This window comes from Equus caballus, chromosome 20 (genome assembly GCF_041296265.1).
Source record: "Equus caballus isolate H_3958 breed thoroughbred chromosome 20, TB-T2T, whole genome shotgun sequence".
NCBI classification, from domain to species: Eukaryota; Metazoa; Chordata; class Mammalia; order Perissodactyla; family Equidae; genus Equus; species Equus caballus.
Genome location: NC_091703.1, coordinates 38,114,428 through 38,135,206, shown reverse-complemented (window position 1 = coordinate 38,135,206; position 20,779 = coordinate 38,114,428). Strand labels below are relative to the sequence as shown.

At 54.2% G+C, this 20,779-nt stretch overlaps 1 protein-coding gene across 2 annotated transcripts in view; it reads right to left on the bottom strand.

Moving 5' to 3' along the window:
* The window catches only part of PACSIN1 (protein kinase C and casein kinase substrate in neurons 1), a 53,927-nt gene extending 34,501 nt beyond the window's left edge, over window positions 1–19,426 (bottom strand). The window contains exon 1 of one of the 2 annotated variants that reach the window (XM_023624759.2): window positions 19,046–19,426. The gene's annotated coding sequence lies outside the window, so the exon portion shown is untranslated. Of the gene's footprint in view, window positions 1–18,912; window positions 18,989–19,045 lie in introns of those variants that run through there. The other variant, XM_070245423.1, reaches the window with a different exon arrangement.
* Window positions 19,427–20,779: the final 1,353 nt, after the last annotated feature.

The following is a 20,779-nucleotide window of genomic DNA, read 5'->3' as shown; positions in this document are numbered from 1 at the left end:
GCCCCCTCAGCTCGAGCCTGCAGCCCAGAGACCCCCTGACAGGCCCCCACCGCAGCCTCCTACCCGCCACGGGGAGGAAGTCACGCAATTATAGATGACCTTTGCAGGGGAGCAGAATGTAAATGCAATCTGTTTGCCTGTGCAATCTTCATAATTACCACAATCACTCCCAGTGAGCCATTGTGACCAAGGCTTCAGCACAGGTGCCAGGCCCCCCGCCACACATCATCCCCCAGCGTCCCCTCACAGGCCGCCCTCTGTCCCGAGGCATAATCCCCCGCATCCACAGCCTGCTGCCTCTCCACTTTCCCGCTCCAGCCGCAGGGTGGGCCACGGGGAGATGCTCCATCCCCGCTGCAGAGATGAGGAAGCAGAGGGTCACCCTCCCTGAGGACCATTGGCCTGGAAGCCACTGAGCTCCAGCAGGAGCCAGCCCTGAACACCTCATCTGGGCCCCGTTTCTTCCCAGTCTACGGTTTCCCAGGTGAGACAGGGATGCTCTGAGTAATTCTCTCACCTTTAGAAACAGACGGAAATGGACCCACAACTTGCAGCCATGGTATGATTTAGGAAAGAGGTTTCTCATCCGGGAGGTGCGACAAAATCTCCTCTAAACAAATGCACAGTACGGTCTCCCCCCTGGAGATTCTGATTCTGCTGGTCCAGGGTAAAATCCAAGTGTCCCTGTTTTGTTTTGTTTTATTTTTCAAAAGTTCCCTTATAGGATGTCAACCATCAATCCAGGTTTGGGAAATATTAGGGGTACAGGAAAGAATTCCTGAGTATTTCCTGTTCTTTCACTCACTGTTAACTTTTCCAACCACTGAAAGCTCCTTTTTTGCATCTAAATAACCACTGGAAGGGTTAAGGGAGGAGATGTGAGTCATTCACACTTTAGTATAAATAAGTTTGTTCAGCCAGCTTTCTGCCTAATGCTTAGCTGAGATCCTGCCTGTTTGCGGGGGAGGAGGGTGGGAATTAGGAGTGTTGACAGAAGAGGAAAGAGAAGAGAGTAGGAAGAGAGATGGAATAGAGGCGCTCCTGAGGGAGGTGTTAAGAATAAGGGGCTTTGTACTGAGCCAAATGACTTGAATGGTAGGTCCCATGATGGGAAAACTGGAGACGCTTGAACTTGTAGTAACTAACACTCATGACACAGTCCAGACAGTCACTAACCAGCGCTGACCTGAGCTCCGTGGGGGATGCCAAGCACAGCATAAAGACCCGCCTATACAGCCCGCAGACGGGGAGTGGTCTAACTCCTCACTACTCAAAGTGTGGTCCACGGACCAGCAGCACTGGCATCGCCTGGGAGGTCATGAGAAATGCACAATGTCAGGCCCACCAGACCTCCTGACTCAGAGTCTCTCAGCAAGGTCCCCAGGAGCCTCCTGAGCACCAAGGATGGAGCGGCTCTGGTCTAACTAGCAGTGAGCCCCAGAGAGCCCTGGGAATGACCTGCTTCTAAGAGGGCATCGATGGGCAACAGGCCGGGGCACACAATGAAACAAGGGGGGGAGTACTGGGGAACGGGGTAGAGGGGGTTAAACCCACGAAGGAGCTTGCCCTGAGCTGCTTTCCAGAGGAAGGGAGGAGGGCGTAAGACAATTAAACCAAGAAGTAAATTTGGGGCCCCGGACTTGGAATCCACCGCTGGGTCCACGGCTCACTTTGCCACTAACTTGCTGTGTGACTTCGCACGAGTGATTGGCCTCCGTTTCCGCTTCTGTCAAATGGGGCTGATACCATGTTCTCTTGCTGTCTCTTAGGGCTGCGTGAGGCCCGAAGGAGCTGAGATGAGAAAGCAGTTTGGAAACCGCGAGACACTGGAGAGGGTGAGTCACCGTGGCTGCTCCCCAGTGTCCTCAGGAGACCCCACAGAAGTGTGGCCTCCCAGGCAGCAAAATTCACCTGTTTCCTTCCCACGACCCTTCAGAGCTGGAATCTCAGCCTGAAAGGAGTTGGACAAACCAAGTCACACGAGGCTGTTACCACCTGATGACATTTATTGCATCTGCCAGGATTTGGTTTTGAAGAAGACTGCTGGAAATGGAGACCAGGTATAATCAGATGGAGGTGGTCCCAGGGCTCCCCAAATCTCACATCCACCCACCTACTGGGGAGGAGTGGTTCCCCACCCTGACTGCATATAAAAATCACTGACGTCTGGACCAGAATGGCTAAAATAAAAGGACAGACAGTATCAAGTGTTGGCAAGGATGCAGAGCAACCAGAACTCTCAAGCACTGCTGGTGGAGGTATAAAATGGTACAGCCGCTTCGGAATACTATTTAGCAATATCTACTAAAGTTCAGCACGTGTGTACCTTAGACCCACACTTGAGTATACGCTCCACAGTAATGAGCACATGGCCACCCAAAGACCTATACACGAATGCTCCCAGCCATGGCATTCATATTAGCCCCAAAACAACCCAAAATGTCCATCAACAGTTGAAAGGCTGAATCAGTTGTGCGCAGTGCTGTGTGCTGTGCCATCTGGAAGCCCTGCTTCAGGACAAAGGCACCTTCTCCCAGCTGGGGGCAGTGTTTACTGACAACCCTCAGAGTCCCTTGCCAAGAGCTGCCCTCCGCCTCACAGCCCCTCCCAGAGAACAGCTCACAGCCAACAACTGTTGACATGGGCCTGGACGCTTTGCCCTAATTCAGGACAACTTGGAAGTGCCACGCTACCCTGGGCGCTCCCTGTGGGGTCATCGAGCCTGGGTTCAACCCTCCCTCTCTCTGCCCATCCTGCTACCCACCCCTCTTATAAGCTTGTTCCCGACAGCACCTCCCAATGAGCGGCCTGTGCACAAATCTTCATTTCAGAGTCTGTTTCCCCAGGAAGCAACCCAGCCAGCTGGTGTCAGGGGTGAGTGCTTCTAGGAAGCAGCCCCTGAACTCGGGACGGGAGCTGGGTCACCCACGAGCGGCTGGCAGTTAGGACCACGACTGCGCCAGGAGGACTGGCAGCCTGAGGAGGCCGCTGACCCTTTCCCAGGGGGAGGGGAAGGCTGTGCACCCAGGGGCAGCATCTCAGGGTCTCAGAGGCTGGGGGCGCAGTAATCAATGATAACGCCCATGAACCAGATGGCTGGGGCTGGGACCTCTGACGCCCTGCAGACGACAATGAAAGGCTGAGAGTGCTTCATCCCTAATTTAAGGCCAAGTGTGAAAGCCAAGGACCTCCTTAGCTGCACAGAAATCCTCCTCTCCTGCAGCTGGAGGGGAGAGAAAAGCTGAGGGGCTGGCGCAGGGCTTAATTATAAGCAGAGCGGAACGTGGAGAAGGTTGACTCTCAGCCCAGGATGAGTCTGTGGCACCAAGGTCAGGCCCCGCTTGGGAGAGAGTGGGACGCAGAAGCGAGCCCTCAGAGCCCAGCACGCCCCACTGCCTGAAGACGAGGCTGAGGATCCTGCCTCAGGTCTGCCCCCTGCTCTCCTGGCCCCAGAGGATAACCAGGATAAGTTACACCTCAGCCCGGGGGCAGGTGGGAGCCATCACACTGGCGGAAGCCAGGAGAACAGGTGGGATGCACCTGAGATGCTGGATCGTGGGGTGGAGTCAGGATGTAAAGTTGGATAAAGGAGAGTTAATCCCACAATACAAGAATTAACACCCTGGCAAGGACCCAGAAAGACGGTGTTAACACATTGCTGGGAGAAAGTGATGGGCACAGCATGAGAAGGAGAAATGCCGGGGCTGCCATGTCAGACGGTGCAGGAAGGGAGCGGAAGGTTCGGAGCAGTGGGCATGTTCTGGTGGATATGCCGCGCCAGAAAACCCACCAGCTGTCTATCTTCCGCGGGACAGCCTCACAGACACTCCCTGTACCAAGGCCACGGGAAAGCGCTGGAGTGAGGGGCGCCAGCAGCCTGACAAGCTCGGGGGTGAGTGTCCTCTGAAGCTGGGAGAGTGGGAGCTGCTGTTACAGAACTGGGCGCCCCAACAGCAGTGGAGATGCTAGGATGCCCAAATCAGAGGCCAGCTGGCAGTGCTTACTCGTCAGAAGCAAGGTGAGTGCAATTATTAAGACTACGGGCAAGGTCAGAGCGGCAGCTGGGAGGGCCTGACCCACAGAGCTGAGGACCTGGGTCCCCAGGGCCAAGCCAGACAGGCACCAACAAGGACACTGCCCACTCCATAAAATCAAAAGAAACTGAGGCCTGATGATGAGGGGCTGAGGGCCGCCCCGCAATGAACAGCCATGATCCCTTGCCCGGTTTCCAGACCACAGCGAGGCTGCAGGTCCGGGTGAGCGAAGGAGGGAGCAGACGCCCAGGAGTAACGGCCGTGCGACCCCGGACCAAGAAGATGTGGTAATAATGCCCCCAGTCCCTCCTACAAAGACTTAGCCATTTCCTTGGATAACCGTCACTGGAGAAAGAGGAATACCCAGTTAGACTGTTAGACACGGGGGGTCCAAATGGATATTGCTACCAGGGACCCAAAAAGTCATCCTGGTCCCCTGTCAGGATGAATGGATTCCTGGCCCAGGTTTGGCTCACAGGGAGTCCACTGGGTCCACCCTGTGTCACTCTGTGTGACCCTGGGGCAGTCACCTCCCCTCTCTGAGCCCTGAGTCGCCCTGCAGGTGAAGGGCTGCATAGGCAGGGGGGCTGGACGAGCCGGGTGTGGACTCATCCTGAGATCCCACAGGAACACCCAGGAGTGCCCTTGGAATCCGCCAGGCCCTGTTCAAACCCCACTCCTGTCCCTTCCTGGCAAGTCACCCTTGGGCTCCTTTCTCATCTGCAAGGCGGGAATGATGGCACCTGCATCACACAGCGGCTGTGAGAACCGCGAAGACGACCCATGTTTCACAGCACCTCCTCCTTCCTCGCTCCGCTGACTGCGCAGCCCATGCTCCGAGAAAGGGGAGTAGTCTAAAGAGAATGTCCCACACCCCGCCCCCACCAGGCTCTGCCTCCCTCCCGTGGGGCACCAGCCGGGGCCCTCTCGTCTCTCCAGCTGCATCACTCCGACAATTCTGCCCCCTCCCACGTGATGGGGTTTTCCCTCCACACAGAATCTTTCCCTTCAAGAGAGAAACATGGTGCCATTTCTCTCATTTAAAAAAAACAAGGCCCCCTATTCTGCACTCTGCCCTCAGCTCCTGCCCTGGGCTCACTCCCAGGAAGGCCGCCATATGCCCTGTCTCCACCCCCTCAGGAGGCCCCTGCAATCTGGCTCTGGTCCTCAGTGGCAACCACTGACCCCCACGGTGCAAAGCCCCTGATCCCTCCCTAATCCTCCTCCCATGGCCACTTGGCTGCCACCCCATAGGCCCCGACATACGTGTCCCCTCAGCTTCTCTGACACACCCCCCCACCTCTGTCACTCCTCAGTCTCCAGGGCTCAGGTGGGGCCTCTTTTCCTCCCCATCTCCACCTCCCCTCCAGGTGACCTCAGCCAGGCGCGTGGCATTAGATACCCCATGCTTATACTTCCAGTCCCAACTCTGCCACTGAGCTCCAGCCTGTAACTCCGGTCACCCCCCGCCCCCAACGCCCCATCTGGATGTTGGACAGGTTGACACATCCCAGGGGAACTCCTGATTACTCCCAAGTCTGCTCCAACCCTGGTCTTCTGCATCTCAGAAAGTGACACCACTGTTTTTCTAAAGCTCAAACCAGATACCTGGATTCCTCCCCATCCCTCAGCCCACATCCCAGTGACAATCCCTTCCCTGTACCCGGAACCCAGCTACCCGCCACGCCCTCTGCAGAGACATGTGGGTCCGCAGCCCCGCCATCATCTCGCCTGGAGGACTGTCTAGTCTCTTGACAGGTCTCCCTGCTTCCACCCTTGCCCCCTACTGTCTGCCTGCCAGACCGTCATCTTTTTAAAACATAGAGTTTTGACGCATCACACTCTGCCGAAACCCTCGGTGACTCAGCATCTCACTGAGGACAGATCCTGGGCTTGCTGGCCTGCAGGCGGACATGGAGCCCAGTCTGTCTGCTTATCCTCACCTCCAACCACCTTCCTGCCCCAGGGCCTTTGTGTTCGCTGCTCCCTGTTTGGGAAGCTCTGCCCTGAGGTCCACAGGCTCGCTTCCTGCCTCGTTTAGGCATCTGATCAATGTCCCGGAACCCCACCCTATCTAAAACAGCCAGCCCACCCCGTCATTCTCTAGCCCCTCACTCCTGTTTTATTTTTCCTTTGTAACACTTCCACTCCCTGGTGTTATTTTTTTTTAATTAATAAATTTTCTTTTAGAGCAGTTTTAGGTTCACAGCAAAACTGAGCAGAAAATACAGAGAATTCCCACATATCCCCCCACACACAGCTTCCCCTCCCATCAGCATCCCCATCAGAGTGGCACAGTGGTTACAACTGATAAACCCACACTGACGCATCATTATCAACCGAAGGCCACAGATTAGGGTTTCCTCTTGGGGCTGTACATTCTACGGATTTTGACAAATGTATAATTACATGTATCCACCACTTCAGTATCACACAAAATAGTTCCTTTGCCCTAAAAATCCCTCATGCTCCACCTCTGCATTCCTTACTCCCTCTCTCCCTCTCCCCAAACCCCTGACAACATGATCTTACTGTCTCCATAGTTTTGCCTTTTCCAGAATGTCATATAGTTGGAATCACACAGGAAGTAACCTTGTCAGACTGGCTTCTTTCACTTTCTAATATGTCTTTAAGGCTCCTCCATGTCTTTCACGGCTTAATAGCTCATTTCTTTGGAGCGCTGAGTAATATTCCGGATGTACCACAGTTTGCTTATCCATTCACCTATTGCACGACGTCTTGGTTGTCTCTAAGTTCTGGCTGTTAATTTCCTTGACATTCACAATACTCAATGGCAGGTTAAAGGCACTAATGAGTCCTGCAGTAAAAAAACTCTTTACCTTGAGTGAACCCAGTTTTTCCCAAATTTGACCATTGACAAGGTATCCAAGTGCAACCTCCCACCTCCTGGGGCCCCAGGAGCTCATCCTGGGAGGACAAGCTCTCTGGGCTGGGGGAGCCAATAGAGCTTCTCCTTGAAGGAAGAGGAGCTGAGAGCAACAAAGCAGAGGTGGGGGCACCGAGGTAAAGGGAATGGTTGAGTCTAGGGGTTTGGAGGATGCGGGTCAGGCTGGGTGAGGACCCCAAGAGGAGCAACAAGAACTAAACTGGGGCTCTGACTCTGGTGCCCCACAGCCACATGGCAGCTGGGCGCCCTTGGGCAGACCACCTCCCTCCTCTGCCTCTCAGAGCCCCTACTTCCCAGAACCTCTGAGGCCATGCGTGGGTCCTTAGGTTGGTTTCTAGAATTCAAAAGGCCTAATAATGCCTCTAATACCCAGACTGAGTCTCTAAAGACCATTCCCATTAGATGGAGCCACAGGGAAAAGACAACCCATAGAAACAGGAAACAAGATTTGCAAATCCTATTTCTGATAAGGGTCTGGTATCTAGAATATATAATGAACTCTAAAAACTCAACACTAAAAAAGACAAATTACCCAATTAAAAAAATGGGCCAAGGATATGAAAAGACATCTCTCCAAAGAAGATACGAATGGCCAAGGAGCGCATGAAAAGATGCTCAGCATCATCAGTCATTAGAGAGTCATTGCATCACGCCCACAATAAGATGTCACCTCACACCCACTGGGATGGTCATGAGAAAAAGATGCAATAACAAGTGTTGGTGAAGATGAGGCGAAATTGGAACTTTCGTCCATTGCTGGTGGGGATGGAAACTGGTGCAGCCGGAAAAGAGTCGGGCAGTTCCTCCAAAGGTCAGGGTAGTTATCGTATGACCCAACAATGCCACTCCTAGGTATACGTCCAAGAGAAATGAAGACACGTGTGCACGCACAAACTTGTATATAAATGCTCATGGAAGCATTATTCACAACAACCAAAAGGTGGAAACAACTCAAATGTCAGCCAATGGATAAATAAATAAAATGCGTATATTCATAAAATGGAATATTATTGTCATAAAAAAAGAATAGGGGCCAGCCCCGTGGCCGAGCGGTTGAGTTTGCCGGCTCCACTTCGGCGGCCCAGGGTTTCGCTGGTTCAAATCCTGGGCGCGGACATGGCACTGCTCATCAAACCACGCTGAGGCAGCGTCCCACATACCACAACTGGAAGGACCCACAACGAAGAATATACAACTACGTACCACGGGGCTTTGGGGAGAAAAAGGAAAAATAAAATCTTTAAAAAAAAAAAGAAGAAGAAAGTACTGATACATATTACAACATGGATGAACCTTGAAAACATGATGCTAAGTTAAAGAAGACCATATGTTGTATGATTCCACTTATATGAAACATCCAGAATAGGCATCTTTATAGTGACAGAAGGTGGACTGATGGGTGCCAGGAGCTTGAGGGAGAGGGTATGGAGGGGTAACTGCTAACCGGCATGGGGTTTCTTTTTGGAAATGGAAATGTTCTGGAATTAGACAATGGTGATGGTTGCACAACTTTGTGAATGTGCTAAAAGCCGCTGAATTGTACATGTTAAAAGGTTGAAATTACGGTATATGAATTATATCTCTATTTTTTAATGTATATCTACAAAAGGATCCACAGCTCCTTGGAGAAAAGACTGACTGCAGCTCTGAGGAGCCTAGAACATCTTCATTTCAGAAAGCCGGGGCACTTTCAAAGGCCAGTGTGTTTGTATGAAAAGGACGCCAGAGCCAACTTGAAGAGGCTTCCACGGCCAAAGGTGGGAGAATTTGAGCATCACTGAGAACAATGAGGGTAAGGACAGAAACTCATCCAATTTATAAAAATCTATAATGATAATCAAAATCTAAAAACACCAAAAAGTCTGCTAATAACTAAACATCTGCAAGCATGGAGAGCCCTGGGAAGCCCACACACTGCTTGTCAATGTGAGAACCGGTCCCACGGCTTTGGAAAACAGGTTAGCATTCTCTAGTGAGTCTGAAGACACACGTCCCCCAGGAGCCAGCGGTTCCACTCCGAGGACACACCCTGCAGACCTGCACACGGATGTTTACCCAGAGACATGAGTAAGAACGTTCAGAGCAGCATTTTCCACCACAGCCAGAAATCAGAAGCGACTCCGCTGTCTGTAAACAGTAGACCGGACATGTAAATCGTGGTATAGTCACAAACTGGAACGCTATGCAATGAAGAAAAATGAAAGGACTATGCTTCAAAGAACAATCTAGATGTATGGTAAAAAGAAAATGTTAGTTGGAAAAAAAACAGACATAAAAGACTACATAAAATTCAAAAAAGAGAACTTTTGGTTTTGCACACATACTTAACGTGGTAAAACCAAAAGCAAAAGCAGGGTGGAGAAAGGTCTGAGGGGGCCTTTGGAGCTGTGGCAATTCCCTGTTTCTGACCTAGATGGTGGCGACTTGCGTGTTGACTTCATATTAATTTGTTAAGATGTGTCACCTATTTTATAGGCTTTTATATTTTAAAAATGGGGGGAAATCTACACTGGTCGCCTTCGGAGTTGCTAGAGCACCAACTCACTTCTCTAAAAATTGATAAAGGGAAAGAATCGAGCCTTTATACTACTGTAGGAATCATATTCCCGAACAACAAAGCAGGCGGAGAGGGGAAGTTCTTTATAGAAGTCTAACACAAACAAAATGATCAAATTAGAAAAATCACCATCTGGTGAGGAGAAAAATGTGATGGAAATTGGACGTTAACTTGCAGTAAAGACGGGACAGTCACAGCTCTCGTGGTTCCCCATCTCTCCGGGCCCCTGTGGGCCACGCCTGATTTCCCCGCAGACACAGGGACTCCAGCCACCCGGCCAGGCCAGGAGCAGAGTAACCGCTCCACTGGCCTCGCCAACAGGGAGATGGCTGATTTGCATGTGCTTTGCATGCTCTTTTGTGTCCAAAATTTGCAAATATTCCCGGGGTTTTGCCAAGGGAGGGCACAGGCCCCTCCTCAGTGCAGCCCCTGGAGGAAGTCTCCAGGCCCCAGGTTTGGGACAGAGCCCCGGCCTCCGCTGCCCAGCTCAGCTGAGCAGTGGTTCAGGGCAGCCTCGGGGTGAGGTGGTGAGGGGGTCCTAGGGGACCAGGGGTCTCAGGGATCTGGAGCTGTCGCAGGCTGGGACACCCGCCCTCATTCTACTGCCTCACAGACCCCCATCACCAAGTCAGTCTGGGGGGCCCTCCCCACGCTTACATTCCTCAGGCGGCACTGCTGAGACTTGGTGTCTCCCTGTCGGGCTTGTCTTGGCCCTGTGTGGGGGGTGATGAAGCGGGAAGGAAGCCGGCTGTGATTTGCCACCCCGCCCCCGGCCTCGTCCAGGGGCACCCAGGCCAAGCCAGCTTTGCAGCTTACAGGCCAGCTGGTGCGAGGCGGGAGGGGCCACCAATGCCCAGGCCGGCCAGGGCTGGCAGAAGGGCCCACCCAGCCAGTCAGGGCCAGGGACAAAGGGGCTTGGAAGAGGGGCAGAGGCAGGGATCCTGGGCCCCATAGGGTGGGGAGGTGCCCCACCTGGGGCAGGGCCAAGTAGGGCAGGTGAGATGGCAGCTGGTCATCCAACACTCAGGGAGCAGGTGGTGGTGGCAGCCTGGTGTCGGATGGAGCTGCTGATAGAGGTGACACCAGATAGGCTGCTGTGGGTGGGACCAGGGGAGGGGAGGCAGGCGTGGAGAGAGCCGTGTTCAGATGGAGTTTGAAGCCCGGCTCTATCACACATTCACCAGGGGTCCTTGGCCAGGAGCCTGAAGCCCCTCCCTGCAGCCTCAGCTCACCCATGGGAAAATGAGGTGCCCTGAAGGTGAAGGGAGCCAGCAACACAAGGAGCCTAGCACAGTGCCCAGCACACATAGTAGGTCTCAACAGGCATCACAGGCTGTCACGATGGACTCGGGGGCTGCTGAGGGCTCGGCAGGGTTGAGCGGTGGGGGAACAGCTGAATGCCACACGGATCCACAGAAAAAGCGGCTTTCACCACTTCATACGGGCACACACACTCAATACGTGCTTGCTGCATGAATGCATGAGAGTAAAACTACGAACCAGCAGCCACTAAGACAATGTATCAACCAGTCAGAGGAGGCCAAGTAAACATCTGAGCTCAAATCCCACGTCTGCCCGCTTCGTGGCTGTGCAACCCCAGGCGAGTCACTTCCCCAGAACCTCAGCTTCCTCATCTATCAAACAGGAATAATGGTAATTAATAAATACCTTCCTCATAGGCCTATGGCAGGGCTCAAAATGGATGTAAAACTGGAGGTACCGTTGGTACCCCTTTATCAGATGGGGCACCCGTCCCCCAGGCGCTGTGGGTGCTGGCTGCGAACAGCTCACAGTTACCCCCTTCTCCTGAGAGTTTTCGTGGCTTCTAGGTGGGCTGCCTCACCTGGAGACGCCCGGGAGGGTATGCCCTCCCCCGGGAGGCAGCCAACAATGGCCTGACAGGGCTGCAAAGGCCCAGGCCCTTGCCCCAAGGAAGGACAACCCTGCGGACCTTGCTGCCCCTGCTCCTGCTGCCTGTGGGCTCAGCCTAGAGCCAGACTTCAGCTGAAAGCGAGTCTTCCCCAGCTCCTTTCGGCCCTACCAGGCGCCCTCACTCCCTTCTGTGAGCAGCCCTGGGATACATCACCTGCCCGGGATTCCCTGTCCTGGGTTCAGCTTCCAGGGAACCTGACCTAAGACAGGAAGTATTTTGTAAGCTATGAAGCACCATGCACAAGCCAACAAGCCAACAAGACCGTAACATCAGGGACACGTAAGTGCTATGAGCGAAAATAAAGCAGGGTCAGGGGGTGGAGAACCGCAGGGCCTATTTCAGATGAGGTGCTCCGGGAAGGCCTCTCTGAGGAGGTGATGTGGGCAGAGATGTAAACATCATGAGCCATGCAGACTTCTATGGCCAGGCACAGGGAACAGCAGTGCAAAGGTCCTGAGGCAGGAGGATACTTGCTAGGTCCAAGAAATGGCCAGGAACCCAGTGAGGATGGAGTGGCAGGAGATGAGGTCAGCGGTATTGGGCAGCCAGGGTCTTGTAGGCTGTTACAGGACTTTGTAAAGCACTTTGGGTTTTATTCTGAGTAAGAGGGGGTCACTGAAGTTTTGAGCAGAGGAGGGAGGTGATCTGATTTAGGCTTTAAAAGGATCTCTTCAGCTGCTGGGGCAAGTGGGGGGCGGGGGACAGTGAGACCAGGCAGAGTCTGCTGCAATAATCCAGGAGAGTGACAGTGGCAGCTTAGAAAGGAGGGCAGCAGTGGAGGAGGTGAGAAAGGGTCAGATCTGGGCATCTTGAAGCTAGAGCCGGGAGGGTTTATTGATGCTTGAGGAGGGGTTGGAAGACAGAGGAATCCAACCACCAACTGACAGAGGGGACAGAGGCACATGGTAAACCGCACCATGGGGATGCAATCAACACAATCCAGACTGTGGGAAATTCTACGGGACAAATACCCTGGTTTCTTCAACGGACGAACGGCCAAGGACAGAGAAAAAGACGAAGGGGAAACTACGGATGGAAAGAGACGAAGACCTATCAGCCAATCACAATGTGTGGACACATTCACATCTTGAGTCAGACTAACTGTAAAAAAATTTTAAAAAGGCATGTCTATGACAGCCAGAAATAGTGAATACTGAGTGGGCATTTGACGATATAAAGGAATGGTTTCTTCTTAGGTGTAATAATGGCATTGTGATTATATTAGGAAAAGTCCTTATCCTTTAGAGATATATATTGATATATCTGTTCCTGCTCTGATTTTCTCCCCAGTCCCTACACCCACCTCACACATTCCAGCCTCTGCACCTTTCTCCCTGCTGTCATTTTGCCTGGAAGGCACCTTCCACCTCTGACTCTCCCATCCTTTCCTTCCAGGTCTATCTCCTGCAGAAGACTCCATCATCAACACCCCTGTCTTTGGGGCACCCCGCCTCCACTCTCCGAGAGAAGCGATCGCCACCACCCCCTAACGAGAGGTGCTGTGGCACAGAGGCCAAGAGCACAGCCTCCGGATCCCCACTGCACGGGCGTAAATCCGGCCTCAGCCACTTACTTGCAGTGTGACCTCAGGCAAGTCATTCAACCTCAGTTTCCACATCTGTAAAAGGGGATAACCTCATAAGGTTACTGAGAAACGAAATGAGTTCATCAATAGTGATGAATAGAACAGTGCCTGGCACATGTGAGTGGCTCTCAGGGCCCCTCGGGCCACCGGCACTGTGGTTCAGGGCCTGCCTCTCTCTTTTGTGCCCCCTACAGGAGACCCCAGTGCCACGCACACCATGGATGTTCAACCACCACTTCCCTTGGCTTCTGCAATGCTCCTTCTGCCCTCCTGGTACCAAGACTCACCCCCTTTCCCATCCCAGCGGGTCTCACCCGTCCCTGGACTGGGAGGAGGAAGAATAGGAGAAACAAGCCCATGAGGGGACCAGTTAGAAACCAGCCACAAAGAAAAACTCTTCAGGGCCCGCCCCATGGCTGAGTGGTTAAGTTCACACGCTCTGCTTCGGTGGCCCAGGGTTTCACTGGTTCAGATCCTGGGTGCGGACATGGCACTGCTCATCAGGCCATGCTGAGGCATCCCACATGCCACAACTAGAAGGACCCACAGCTAAAAATACAGAACTATGTACTGGGGGGCTTTGGGGAGAAGAAGAAGAAGAAAAAAAACGATTGGCAACAGATGCCAATCTTTAAAGCAAACTCCTCAAAGTCAAGTGGCAGCATCGGATTCAAATTAAGGGGAATGCAATTTAAAAGTTCATTTTTTTTTTTTAGATTTCTAAGAAAAATCCCAGGTATTTTCAAGTATAATTTTAACTATGTTTTTATGAGTCATGACGTTTGTTGTATAAAACGCAAACAGCACAGGATGCTGAACTAAAGAAGAAACATTCCCCATCTTGCCTGGTCCCCAGCCCCCGAGTGCCTGCCCGGGAGGTGAGCTCTAACAAGAATTGGGGACGTAGCCTTCTAAATGTTTACATGCAACGTGAACACAGAGATGCATGTATATACTTTATAAAGGGATCATACTAAACACATTGTTCTACAAAGTCACTTACTTTAACTTGCCAATATGTTCCAGCCATATTTCCCCCAGTTAAGCTCCGCCCCGTTCTTTCCTCCGAGCATCTCCAGCACCTAAAACAGTGCCTGGCACACACAAGACAGTCAGTCGAGACTCACCAACCAAATGAAAGAATGAACGGCTGCCTAAAACCACATTGTCTGGAAACGTCCTAATTATGTCACAGGTTCTCTGATGGACATTAGCTTTGCCACAGTGACCGCCCCCACCCAGCTCTCTGTGCACCCTGCTAAGAGGGTACCTGTGGGAGAAGCCCCTGGATGTGGAAGTGCTGGGTCAAAACTTTGATCCCTACTGCCAGAGAGGTAGGTGCCCGCCTATCCTCCGGGCTGAGGGCAGAGTCTCTGCCACGTAGGAGCTTTATTACGACGGCGACTTTTATTTAAGGATTAACCTTATTTAGTGACTCCACCCTTGATCATCAAAGCTCCTTTTGTCCCTCCTGAATAAATGAGAGGATGTACATTTTATTATTTCTGAGCAGCACGAGGAAACCCAAATCCACCAACGGGGAGCTCCTCTCTAGACAGTGAACAGAAACAGCTTACAGGCGCAAAAGCTGAAACATCTCATTGATTTATAAAAATGGACACATTAATTTTTTTTATATTGTCAACTTCAAACAAGTACTCATTGATCCCTCCCCTGATACAAAAGAAGGGAAAATTAGGACCTCCACATTCTCTCCCTCCCTCCCTCACCCCATCCTCATCCCAGTCCAGAGTGGCCAGATTTAGCAAATAACAATACAGGATACCTAGTTAAACTTGACTTTCAGATAGACAACAAGTAAAAATTTTAGTACAAGTATGTCCCATGCAATATTTGAAACATACTTATACTAAAAAAAAAAACCCCAACTGTTGTTTATCTGAAACTCAAATTGAACTGGGTATCCTGTATTTTATCTGGCAAGCCTACCGCAGCCTCCACCCAGCGTTTTAACATCGAGTTAGCAAGGCCTCCTCTGCCCTCCCGGTCTTCAGGCATCCTGCTGCCCCTCCCACTCCAGCTCACATCCCCAGAAGCATCGCCCTGACCCACAGGCATCCTCCCCACCCAGAGGCAGCCCCACCCAGAGGCAGCCCCACCAACTTCCCCGGCATTAGAGCTCCTGTCCCCCCAGAGCCAGCAGGGCCAGGTTCCTGCTGGTCTTCTCCCTTCAGCCTGTCTCCCAGGTTGCTTCCCACCCGTCCTTTCACGGGGTGAACACGGTCTACTGCCCTAGCTGCTGGGGGTGCTGTCAGCACGTGACCCTCAGCTGACAGCCCCTTCAGGGACTGCTGCCACGGAGCCACCTGCCCAAGGCCAAGCCCCAGGCCACACCCCGTGCCAGATGGACGCTGTGGTCTAAAGGCCTGACCATTTCAAGCAAACTTGGCTCTAAAGGGCCACTCCAGCCCCAGAGCCCCCTGGGGATCCCCAAGGTTGCCTGGTGGGCCTGCATCAGAGCCCCCCTTCTCCCTCCAGCCGTCCTGCTTCCCTCCCCTGCTGTCCACAAGCGAGGCTGGGGAACCACTCCCTGTCCGCCTGCTAATCGCCACGTCCACTTCCTGCGACCCTGACCTGCCCCACCTGTCCCCAGTCCCCACCTTCCCACTCCAGTCCACCAGCCCCTGGCTGAAAACCAGCCACAAAGTGCCCACAGCAGGCGGGTCTAGCGCCGGCTAACGGGTTTTCCTCATTCGGCTTTCCAGTACTCTCCAAATCTTCCACAACAAGTACATATTACTTTGGTAATAAGAAAAAATAATAAAAGCTTTGTTTTCTTTAAGAAAAATGTAAAATCAAACCAAGCGGCCCTCCTCCACCTGGCATACCCACTCCTCCCCCATCCCTCCCACCTGCTGCCCCAGGGAGGACTCCCCCAAATCAGCGAACCGCCCGAGGCGCTCTCCCCATCCCGCCACGCCTGCAGGCAGTTTCACTTCTCCAGTGAAGACTTTCTGCCACCAGCTTGTGCCGGCTGGGGGGCCATATGCAAATCTATGAACGGCTTCCCCATCTCCTGCGGGAGAAGAAAAACGCTACATATGTCCTCAGACGGGTGAGGAGAGAAAGGTATATGATGGGACCAATATGCATTCACTTATTCTGCAAGGACCAGCCAGGGCTCCTCAGTGCCAGGCACTGGGGACACTGGGAACAGGACAGACCCTGCGCCTGCGGACTTAACGGCCTAGTAGGGGGCGGGCAACAATCAAAAGCCCCCAAAGATACTGTGTGCGGGGAGGTGGGCAGGGTGTGGGGAGGGAGAGTGCATGGTCGGGGCTCCCAGCCCAAGCCTGAAGCTTCTGGGAGGAAGGGAAGTCTCAGCGAGCCCTGAGGGTGAGCAGGAATGGGTAGGGAATTGGAGAGAGTGTTCTAGGCGGGGGAACAGCCTATGCAAAGGCCAGCAGGTGACAGAAGCATGACTTATTTGAGGAACTGAAAGCAGTTCAGAGCAGCTGGAGGGCAGAGGGAGGGGGAGAAGGGGGAGGAAGCCCAGCCTTGGGGAAGGCAGCAAGGACACATTAGAAAAACTGCACTTTGTCCTCAGGGCAATGGGGAGCCAGTGATGGACATAGAGCAGGAGACGGACGGACTCAGATGTGCATCTTACAAAGATCACTCTGCTCTGCAAGGAGCCCCCCTGATATGGGTGTTATTATTCTGAGCATCCACAACGGTCACACTCACACTTAACCAATCACATACTACCATGCACGGACGTGAGCACGGAGTTCCTGAAGCCTCTATCTCCACGGAGACAGCAAGCCCCCAGCAGCCAGGCCCACAGCCCTCTTGCTCTTGCAGTAGGGAATACAGGGCAGGAGCGCGGACTCTGGAGCTGGGTTCAAATCCTAGCTCCTCCACTTCCAAGCTGTGCAGGCTTGGACAGATGCCCTCTCTGTGCCTCGGTCTCCTCATTTGTAATAATAGTACCTACCCCTCTGGGCTACTGTGAGGATCGAACGACTTCATACAGGAAAAACTGTCAGAACAGGACCTGGCACGTGACAGCTGCTGCGGACTGTCACTTTGTACTGTTAGGACTGCTCCTCCCCTCAAGGCCCAGGGCTGACCACTTGCAGGGACTAACTAAGGCCTCCCCCACTCGCCCCCTCCTCCACCCGAAGCACCTCTCCCTTATCCCTGACTCAGTCCTCTACTAGGGGCCATGACAGAGCCAGAGAGGAGGGACCTCTGGGTTCTAGGACAACCAGACGCTCTGACCCGGGTCTGGGGCTCGGCCGCAGCTCCCTCAAGCCCAGTGGAGAGAGCGCTGGACTTGGAGCCAGGAAGAGAGCGCTGCCTCGCTCTGCTGCTGTCCCTCTCTGGGCCTCTCCCCCTCTGTAAGATGAGGACAAGAACCTCTTGCAGATGTCTTCTCAGCATGAGCTCTGCAAAGGTCCACAAACGCCAGCACCCTTGGTGACAGCCTCTTCTGGCCTGGGTTTGCACTTCCACATGACGGAGTCAAGAGCTTTGCTCAGAACTTGCTGTGAGGACCTCCGAGGCTGAGCATGGCCTGGCTTGGGGCTTTTCCAGACTCCCTGATGCTCAACGGGACTTTCCCAAGGGCTGGGACAGAGACAGAGACCCCTAGTGTAAGCTGAGCACCCCAGGAAGAAAGTGCCAACCCAGGGGCCTGAGGAATGCCAGACCTTCACCCAGGGCCTTCCACCAAGCCTGGACCAGGCCAGGGCACTCAGACCAGGGGCCCAAAAAGACCCTCCGGACTGCGGCGTTTATCTCCAAATGCCACAGCTGCCCGTAAGTTCCAGATCCAGGAAGGGCCTCAATGGGACTGTTTCTGGAGGCTCTTTGGTCCTGGGGTATGGAAGAAAAGCCCAAGATGGGGCCCACCCCTGTTCCTTCAGGTTGCCAGCTATTTCCCAGAGTTCAAGTTCGTCCATTCACTCCTTCGACAAACATTTACTTGGTGCGAGACCCTGGTTAGGTGCAGGGTTGATGACAGAGACGAATCAGACAGATTCCTATCCTGAAGGCACTTCTGGTCTAGAGGGCGACAGACAAGACATGAATAACCGAACCACAAGGCAGACTAGGGCGCAGAAGGCAAGGACCTCACCTGGGGTGTCAGGGAAGCTGCCCAGAGGGGCTGGCTTGTGAGTGGTGATGTGGACATGTGAGGTAGGGGAGGGCTAGAACCTCCAAAACCACTGACAGACAGTTCTGTCTGCACCCCGCTGTGCCAGAGCCAGGGCAATGTGGGTCATTTATGGTTGTGCCCAGAGAAAAGCGGCCACATGTGTCACTGCACGTGGGATGCAGAACAGGGTGGGGGGTGGGAGGAGCGGGGGCTTGAAGCTGGGTCTGGCCAAGCCCTGGGGTTTGCCACCTTGTCACTCACACTCTGACGACCTTTTAATCTTTTCACAGAAATACGGGGGAGAGAGAGTTCCAACAGGCAGCAAGGGGCCTAGGGGGTGGGGAGGACGGCAGTGCCAGACAGACCATGGCTTCTGCTGTATCTGAGGGCCATGCAGGGTCGCCCCCTTCTCCTCTACCCCTCCCATCCCAGCCGTGGGGGAAGGGGTAGAGAGACAGAAGAAAATTGGAAACCAGACAGGGCACAGGGTGCACTAGCTGCTGGGTTTCTCCCCAGCCCACTCTGATCCGTAAATAGCTTGCGCACCCAGCTGGCACCAGCCCACCCACCCTGCTGGTACCAGAACGCCCCAGGCTAGAGACTCGGACCCCAGGTCCCGGGTCCCAGCTTCCCAAGGAAGCTATTTCCTGCGTTTTCCCCAGGGTAAAGGCCCCTGCCGCCAGCTCCCTCTCCCCAGGGGCATCCTCGCACTGCCTGGCTGATGCCCGAGAACCCCGGCGCTTGCCAAGCACCCCGGGCCGCGCGCTCACCTCTCTCCAGGTAACTGCTCAATCCTCCCCGCGCTCCGGCAGGGAAGATGCCCGTCTCCGTGCCCGCCGCAAACACGCACTGCCTAACTGGACCCCTTCCACCCACCTTCCATCCAAGGGCCAGATCCCCTACCTGGGGGCAGGAGCGCCCGGCACCATCGGCGGCGCCGCGGGGCAAAGCGAGGCGTCTGGGGCCCGGCCTCAAGCCCAGAAGACTTCCCGGGGGAAGAGGAGGCTGTGCTGCCGCGGCAGCCACCGCGTCTCTCCGGATCTCGCCGGGGCTGCGGGAAGGAGGAAGGTCAGAGCCGAGGAGGGGGAGAGGATGAGGGAGGAGGCGTGCACAGATGCGCGCAGATTAGAGAGGCATTTTTAGCGAGCCAATGGCAGCCGGCGGCGCGGTGGCTGCGCAGGTGGAAGCGCCGCGGCTGCAGAGGAGGCAGCGACCGGCTGAGCAGCGCCGGCGGGGGGCGCGCCCTGCTCCGGGGGTGCTCCCGGCCGGGCAGAGAGGCTCCGCGGCGGGCCGGTGCGGGGGTCCCCTCCCTGGCGCCCTCCCCCCAGCCCTCCCGCAGGCGCGCTGTGGACCCGCGGGTGTCGCTCCCCTCCCCTCTCTGCCCTTTCCCCACCTTCTGGGACATCCTCCGGCCTTGCCTGTCTGTCGATCGCTTTCTGGCCTCTCCTAATCCTGCTTCTTCGGGTCCTTGCGGGCTCCTGTGCGGTGGTCTGTTAGGTGTGAGTGTGAGCGTGCTCCGGAGTGACGCCCCCTCTCCACCGCCACCCCGCCCAGCCCCCCGCCCCCATAAGCTTCATCCAGAAATGCCCCATTGACCCCATCGGCAGTCAGTAACCCTGCTGCCCTAGTTCCAGCGGCACCTGCTGTCACTAAGACTCTAAGCCATCTCCCTGGGGCTCTCTGGGGGGCTTGCTGTGACTCCCACCCGCCTTCACTCTTCCCGCCTTGAACCCTGAGCGCTGCCGGGAGCCTGGACCCTGCAGGGGGTACTGGGGCAGTCTCTTCACTGCAGAGACGTGCCAGGAGCTGAGGATTTGTTCAACATGCATCTACTGAGAGCCTACTATGTGCTGGTGATGGGGAGGGGCTGGGCTACAGCAGAGTACAAAACAGATCAACTCTCTGCCCGCAGCTAGTTCACAGTGGTGGGGGAGACAGACCTTAAATATAATAACTAGTACAGAGAGTATGTTTTAAAGTGGTATGTACAGAGTAGGAAAATGAAGGTAGAGAAAGGGAAAGAAAGTGAGGGTGTATCGCTTCTCGGCCTTTTGGCTAAGACCAAGTGTGAAAGTGAGGGTGGTCAGGTCAAGGTTAGGTCCCAGCCATTTGTGGGGAGTGAGGGTGGCTGAATTTGATGGTAAGCCCTTCAGGTAGACATGCAGACTTGGCCACAGACCTCACCACTCCCTATCGTTTGCACCTGGATTGGTCACATGTCTCTATTTCCTGCCCTCCCTCTCCATCTCCCCCTCCCCCGCACCATTGCACTGAAATTCGTGACCCAGGCGAATGCCCAAGTGCAACATTTATTCACTCAATAAGCATTCTCTGGGCAGTGACTGCATCTTAGGTGTAGGAGCCCAGAGGAACTCAACATCTAGTTGGGGAGGCCAGATGGCAGTACCTACCTGAAGGATGAACAGGACAGCCAAGTGAGTGGACAGTGTTCCGGAGGTCAGAGGGCTCTGGGTTAGGGTCATCCAGGAAAGCTTCCTGGAGGAGGCAGCATTCCAATGGGGATGCTGAACCATAGCTGGGATTCTGATGAGCCAGATGGTGCAGGAGGCAGGGAAGGATTACTGGGAGAGACCAGGAACGCCAGGGGACATTTGGCAGGTGGCTGGCACTGGGCTC